The sequence below is a fragment of the Cynara cardunculus genome, assembly GCF_001531365.2.
Source record: "Cynara cardunculus var. scolymus isolate 2C chromosome LG 13, CcrdV1, whole genome shotgun sequence".
In the NCBI taxonomy this organism is placed as follows: domain Eukaryota; kingdom Viridiplantae; phylum Streptophyta; class Magnoliopsida; order Asterales; family Asteraceae; genus Cynara; species Cynara cardunculus.
Genome location: NC_037540.1, coordinates 36,959,565 through 36,968,057, shown reverse-complemented (window position 1 = coordinate 36,968,057; position 8,493 = coordinate 36,959,565).

The window sequence follows — 8,493 nt, the reverse complement described above, 5'->3', positions numbered from 1 at the left end:
GTTTAAAGGTGAATATCCAAGATGATGACGTCTGCAGCTTTCAACGCCCGCCTTATCTTCCTAAACAGGCCAACAACCATAACTAAAATCACTTATGGGTTCATGACAATGATAAAGTTAAGTTGCATCCCATGCAATGCCATCGAGTTTTCAAAAATTAAAGTTGATGTTTATAATTTATTCTAAAAAATAACTCAAAAATTATATATTAAAAGGAATCGAAATCCTAAACTCAAAAGATGATTTTTGGACARATTATAAATTATGTTCCAAGTATTTTTGGGGTTCACAAGACTCTAAAAAAATTAGGAACCTTCCAAAAGTCATTTTTATCCAACTTGTCACATCATTTAAAATCATGAGGTCAGCCGATTAACCCAAATATCAAGAAGGTTTAGAGAAGTTTAAATTCCTCGTCATTACACTACAATCCTTGAGTTACACAGCCCCCGAAACAGATTGCACGTTCACCAAGCGGCAATTATTTGGGGTCGAACTTATCATTTTCCAAAGGAAATCACCATTTCCAAAATAGCAAAAATAAATTTAAATTTCCAGGGATGAATCTTTCCCGACTCCATCRAGTTTTCGAAGAAGGTAAGGTAGATTAAAGATGCATGCAAGATTTTTCACTTTAAAACACAGCTTCGCGGTTTAAAACTTCACATGCAATGAGTTTTTCCCTCCTTACTTTGGAGTTTTAAACACATGGATCATAGATTATTATCTTCTTAGAAGACGTTTTCATGTCTTGGATGAATAATCTCTCCTCTTTATAATTCCAAAAAATTAAACACAAGATCGAAAAAGAAGAAGGAGGATGCAAACTCAAGAGGTTTTACAAAAGTAAGATAATTAGTATCATACCTTTTTCTTGAAGTCTTGGAGGATCTTCAARATTGAGAARGAATTTCAAAAGACTTGCACGAAGGTGAAATCARCTAGAGAGCGTTTKGTTTTTWGAGAGAGAGAATGTTTAGAGAAATTTCAAGCAGGCGATTCATGCAAATGGGAGTTCTTCATGGATGAGGGGYATTTATATGAGGATTTAAATAAAGTGAATGGGYKGGCCAACWAGGCCCAAAYCGAATAAAACCTTTATTTTCYCAAAAGAATAAGCYYACTAAAACCTTTACCCAAAAATAAAATGKYTTTATAAAAYCCAAAACTCCATCTTTTGATAARACAAGTGGACATTCAAATGGAACTTTTGCAATTTAATTTAAGGAAAACTCATRACATCAACTTTATTTTYATCTAGAGTATTTTCAAAAATATTTGGCATTGCATAAGATAACTTTATCTGATCTCCTACCAAAGCGCGACCTTCCYAACAAAATTTGGGAGCTAATACCAGAAAGGTTCTAATCACTAAGACTAGATCCTAGAGAAATATAATTTCTAAATATAGGATCTGCAATGGGGTGCTAACCTGAAGCTCAGAAGTGACGGGATGTTACAGTTTTCCCATGTCAGAGAAATTTCGTCCCGAAATTTATTTGTCTACTCCAAATCAATGCTTGTTAGGGAACAAATGTGGATACTTGCTTCTCATGGAATCTTCTCTTTCCCACGTATATTCTGGTCCATACCGCGAAGTCCAATGAACTTTTACAATTGGGATTTTGTTGTGCCTCAACTGCTTAACCTTGCGGTCGAGGATTTCGATCGGCTCCTCAATGAAACGTAGTCGTTCATTAATTTGAATATCTTCCAAAGGTAGAACTAAAGACTTGCCGGCTAAACACTTCTTAAGATTCGACACATGAAATGTATCATGGATGGCACTAAGCTTCGGGGTAAGCTGAGCTTGTATGCAATTGGTCCTACTCTTTCGAGTATTTCGAATGGACCGACATACCTTGGACTAAGCTTTCCTTTCTTTCCTAAGCGCACAACCCCTTTCCACGGTTATACTTTTAAAAGGACTTTATCACCCACTTGAAATTCCAAGGGTTTCCTTCGATTATCGGCATAGCTCTTCTGACGATCCCTTGCAGCTTTAAGTTTTTCTTGGATGATTGCGATTTTGTCGGTTGTCTCCTGGATAATGTCAGGCCTGGTCAATTGCCTATTGCCAATTTCCTGCCAACTGAGTGGGGATCTACATTTTCGTCCATACAAGGCTTCAAAAGGTGCACATTGGATACTGGTGTGATAGCTATTATTGTAGGAAAATTCGACCAATGGCAGATGGGTATCCCAACTACCTCTGAAGTCTATCACACAGGCTCGCAACATATCCTCTAGTGTTTGAATTGTCATCTCCGTTTGTCCATCTGTTTGAAGATGATATGAAGTGCTTAAATCCAATCTCGTGCCTAGTGCCCTCTGAACCGATTGCCATAACCTGGAAGTAAAGCGGTTGTCTCTATCTGAGATGATAGAAATAGGTACTCCATGCCGCGACACAATCTCATTGACATACAACTGCGCCAGCCTTTCCGTACTGAAATCTTCTCGAATAGGCAAAAAGTGCACGGATTTCGTAAGTCGATCCACTATGACCCAAACTGAGTCATATCCCTTCCTTGTTCTTGGTAACTTTGTAACGAAATCCATTGATATCTGATCCCATTTCCATTGGGGAATCTCTGGTTGCTGAAGAAGACCAGATGGTTTCTGATGTTCAGCTTTTACTCTTGCACAGGTCATACACCGACTTACGTATAAGGCAACGTCTCTTTTCATTCCTGGCCACCAGTAATATTCTCTTATCCCTTTGTACATCTTATCGGATCCTGGGTGAATCGAATATTTGGAACGATGGGCTTCCTCCATAATTGTAGACCGGAGGCTGTCGCTCCTTGGTATCCGAACTCTATCCTTGAAGTAACGCACTCCATCCGCTCGGGTTTTGAATTCCCTCTCTAAGTGATGCAGGGTCTCATTCTTCAGATTCTCTGATTTCAACGCCTCATGTTGAGCTTCGAGAATTTGCCTTTTTAGGTTCTTTTGAACCAACATTCCCATGGCTCGTACCCTTGACGGTTTCACCATTTCCTTCCGGCTTAAGGCGTCGGCTACCACGTTAGCTTTTCCTGGGTGATACTTTATTTCACAATCATAATCGTTGAGAAGTTCGACCCACCTCTGTTGCCTCATGTTCAGCATCTTTTGATTCAGAATATGTTGAAGGCTTTTATGATCAGTGAAAACGATGCATTTGGTGCCGTAAAGATAGTGCCTCCAGATTTTAAGTGCGAACACCAGTGCCCCCAACTCGAGGTCATGCGTAGTGTAATTATTTTCATGCACTTTGAGTTGCCTTGAGACATACTCAATGACTTTGTCTTTTTGCATTAGCACGCATCCTAAGCCTTGATGTGATGCATCACAGTAGACCACAATTTTCCGAACCCTCAGGTAGGGCTAAGATCGTTGCGTGACATAGCCTCTGCTTAAGAGTCTCAAATGCTTCTTCCTGTTTCTCACTCCAAACAAACTTCTTGTCCTTCTGGGTTAAAGCAGTGAGTGGTTGCGCAATTTTTGAGAAATTTGCAATGAATCTTCGATAATAGCCTGCCAAACCGAGAAACTGTCGAATCTCTGTTGGGGTTCTTGGGGCCTTCCAATTCTTAACGGCCTCGACCTTGCCAGGATCCACCTAAATCCCTCTTTCAGTAACTATGTGCCCAAGAAATTGTACTTCCCGAATCCAAAATTCACACTTGGAAAATTTTGCGTACAATTTCTGGCCCCGGAGTAGGTCCAATATTAACCTCAGGTGTTGTTCATGATCCTCCTTATTTGGAGAATAGATCAGTATATCATCTATGAAAACAATTACGAATTTATCCAAGTAGGGTCTGCAGACTCTATTCATTAAATCTATAAAGACGGCCGGTGCATTGGTTAGCCCAAATGGCATAACCATAAACTCATAGTGACCATACCGGGTTCTGAAGGCTGTTTTGGGAATGTCCTCTTCCCGCACTCTTACTTGGTGATATCCAGACCGTAGGTCAATCTTGGAAAAGTATATTGCACCTTGGAGTTGATCGAACAGGTCATTGATTCGAGGAAGGGGGTATCTATTCTTGATGGTCAACTTATTAAGTTCCCTATAATCAATGCACATTCGCATTGACCCATCTTTTTTTTAACGAATAGAACCGGCGCACCCTATGGTGAGTAACTTGGTCTTATAAATCCCATGTCTAACAACTCCTGGAGTTGTTTTGACATTTCCTGCATCTTCGCAGGTGCCAGATGATATGGTGCCTTTGCCACTGGGGCAGCCCCAGGGATCAAGTCGATACCGAATTCGACTTGTCTTTGCGGGGGTAACCGTGGTAAATCCTTGGGAAATACATCGGGAAACTCCCGAACTACAGGGACCTCGCCGATATCTTCTTCCTTGCCCTTCCTATCAATAACATGCACCAGGAATGCAACATACTTCTTCCTCAAGTACCTCCGCATTTTTGTGCAAGATACTATCTTAGTTTTTCGATCCGACGTGTCTCCTTGAATCTCTATTGGGTCATTTCCCTCTTGAGGAATCTGGATAACCTTTTCTGAACAGACAATTTTAGCTCGATTTTTGGATAGCCAATCCATGCCTACAACTATGTTGAAGCTTCCTAACCCGATAGGAATAAGGTCTATGCTAAAATCCTTATTGGCTAAACTTAGTGTACAATCCTTGATTATATTTCTAGCCCTAAATTCTTGGCCATTGGCATACTCAACTACATAAGCTTCTTTCAGCCTCTGGGATTTTAGGTTAATCTTCTGCTTAAAATCCAGGGATACAAAACTTTTATCCGCTCCCGAATCAAATAGAACTGACACGAATTCATTATTCAAAAGGAACGTACCTGAGACCACATTGGGATCATCTCTAGCTTCTTTGGCCCTGATTTCAAACGATCTGCCCCGTGTCTGACTCTCTGGGTTCCCTTGACTGATCGTTCGGGCTTGGCGTGCATTGGGTCCTTGTTTCCTTTTCGGGCAAACGTTCATCATGTGATCTGGACTTCCACAATCGAAGCACAATCGTTTCTGGCAATCCTTTGCTGTATGACCCCCGAGATGGCACCTTTGACAAGTGATGCAGTTTCCCTAGTGCGGGTATTTGCATCTATTGCACTTGTCCTTGTCTCTTTGATTCACCGTCTGAGTCTGTGCTCCAAAATTTCCTATCGTTCTCCTATTCTTGTCATATTTTCCCCCAGGTCTTCGATTTCCATACTCCTCCACCTTTCTTTTCCCATTGGCGAATTCTCCTGAACGAACGGTGTTATTCGTGAGTTTGGTGGCAATATTGATGGCTTCTTTAAGGGTCTTTGGGTTGGCCAAGGTGATGTTTCCCCTAATTTCTAGTGACAACCCCCAAATATACCTCTCAATGCGAACTTCCTCTGGTGTCACTAGGTGTGGCACTAGATTTGCCAACTCATGGAATCGAGCCGTATACGCAGCTATGTCATCCCCTTTCATTTTGTGATTCCATAACTCCATTTCTAGCTTCTGGAGTTCGCTTCTGGGGCAGTATTCGGCCTTGAGGAGTTTCTTGAACTCCTCCCATGGAAGTTGATTAACCACTTCTCGACCTCTGGCCTGTACCAATGCATTCCACTAGATGAGTTCCCTTCCTTGCAACAAACAAGCCGCATATTCCACTTTGTTTGTTTCAGAGCACTTGCTAATATGGAGGACGGATTCCATACTCTCTATCCATGTCAGTAATCCTACAGCCCCTTCAGTCCCATGGAATTCTTTTGGATTGCAGGATCTGAAGGACTTATTAGTGCATTCTCTAGGTGGTCTAGGCTTAGGGTTTGATGATTGGTTCGCATTAAGCCCTGCCGCCACTTGACTGACAATGTTGGATAGTGCGGCCAATAGTTTCTCTGACACAAGTCGTGCAACTTCGGGGTTCTCTCTTCTTGGTGGCATTTTCTATGGCCTAAATCAGAAGGGAGTTCATCATTAATATAGCAATACTATGACGATATCTTCCAGTTATTCAATATGATGTAAGGGGCATTCATCGCATGGAGAGACATTCAAGCATTTATGTAGCCACATAGCTTAAATTCATACACATTAAGGCTTGTCATAAATGAGCTCTTCTCAAAAAGATGTCATGTATTCATAGATGATTGTAATCACAAAAACAAAACCTCACATGACTAAGCAAAAGAGTGGGTATTCTACCCCTAATTTTTATCCTAGAATAACATCCATCCTATCGTTATTCCCAACATCAATACCATCATTCCACAAACTACCAACCATCTATACAACTTCCTAATTTCCCGCCTGGCTACGACAGCAGCATCCGTGTTCCTTATTATGCTCTGGTGGTGTGCTTCCATCACATCGGACAGGTTGTTTAGGATGTGGTGGTGGTATCTCAGCCGGGTCTGGTGCATTTGCGTATCTGATGCAATTCTCTGCACCCATTCTCATTCAGCCGAGTTCATACCCTGGGCATAGGATGCAGGCACTCCAGTCACTATTTGGGATAGCCTGTTCCCCTGCGGTGGTCGTGATGGCTCTCCTCTTACTCTAGAGGAATTCTCAAATGTCACTCGTCGAGGCAGGGGAACGTTCTTCCTTGGCGTGACTCTGATACTTGAGCCATGATAGGTTCGTGGTGGAACGTCGGGTGCTGGCTCTGATGGGGGTAAGAAAGATGCTGGTGGAGAGGCAGATGTTCCACTGGTTGCAGTGCCCTGCTCATACGGATCTATCTCTTCATCATGGGCTAAGTTCTTTCTAGAGTGGCCAACCACGTAGTCGGATTCATCGACTGAGTATTCACTAGAATCGGATGACGCCATAGTGATCTGCGTCATTAATAATCTTAATTACTAAATGCATCATCTATAAATGCTTAGAGATACATCCAAAACTTCTAAACAAGGCTAAGAGTGGAAATCAAACTAGACTCTCAAAATATAAAGCCTCTGGTTGTGCTACCAGAGTCTCTGGTTTCATGACCAGAGCCTCTAGTCTCATGACCAGAGCTTCTGGTTCAACTAAAATCCTTAGGAAAGGATTTCTCATCCATCGGTCCTCTAGCAAATCAATGGAATTCTAATTTATCATCCACTGGTTCAACATCTACACTTAAAATAATTATGGAATTTTCGTCCATCGATCCTCTGGTTCCTCATAATGCACTTACCAGAGCTTCTGGTTACAAGACCAGAGCCTCTGGTTCCATTTTCATACTTAGAAAAATACTAAGCAACCTATCCATCAGTCTCTGGTTTCCTTCCCAACAATGCTTCTGGTGTATTTATGAAAAATAAATCTAAGGAATTCCCATTCCTTTGCCTCTGGTCCTTCTAACCAATGCTTCTAGTACCACATACACACTTTATAGCTTTATGGAATTTCTATCCCATTGTGTCTGGTACTTCTAACCAGAGCTTCTGGTGCCACTTAAACACTTATAAATTTTATGAAATTTCTATCACATTGCCTCTGGTCCTTCTATCCAGAGCTTCTGGTCCAACATGGACACTTAACAAGATAAGGGTTTTTCTACCCAACGTCTCTGGTCTTTCTAGGGCAATGGATATTCATAGTGAGTATAATGCATAAATTCGTGCTTTTCATAACAATTTCTTTATGGGAGCATATCTCTAGTACAGCCGATTAAGTTCTTCTTATTATATGTAAGTTAAACACAAATGATCAGGCTCTGTTTAATCAACATATAATAATGTGACCCGCTTTCAATTCATATGATTCCAAATTCTTGAAAATTCCATTTTCAAAATTTTTGGTTATAGTCGATGGTTTCTTAAGGAAAACCAGCGTTCTCTGTAACTAAATCTGATACCAAATCTGTCACACCCCGCTAAAGTGGAAACGCGAGATGCAACAGGCAAGCGTGTCACAGCAACAATAACACCTTTAAGTTTTACAAAATAAAACTAGTTTAATAACATAACCAAAATTTTTATAAACCCTTTATTTACAAAACTTCCAACTCGAACTAAATCAGCTTTGCCACGAGTATGCTCCCATAGTACAACGTATCTTACTTGCTTCCTGAAAAGCATGGAACATAAAACGAATCAACTACAAAGAGTTGGTGAGCTCACAGGGTTTTCACATACATAAAACATTTTAACGCATAAACCAAATATTTGCAAACCTATGCGAAACTTTTGCACTTGATAAATGTAAATCTTTCACGATGTAAAAACTTGAGACGCTACTGAGCCCTACCTGACCAACTTGCCCCATTAATTTACGAACGACCATAAGTAGCCCGTACACTACTTAGGTCCCACATTTCGTTATAGTACTAATTCAGCGGTGGTCCAAATTCCACATGATTAGACCAAGAAAACATAGGTAGAGTGCACCCCTTTCTGGGTGGGACTGTCAACACAATAGCGGCTATCCATAATACCACGGCCAGGGGACATGCCCGAGTTAACAAGTAGCGTTTACGGATGGGGACTTTATTTGGAAACATACTCCCAAGCACATCAATTTAGCATTTATTCCATAGTGCAAAAA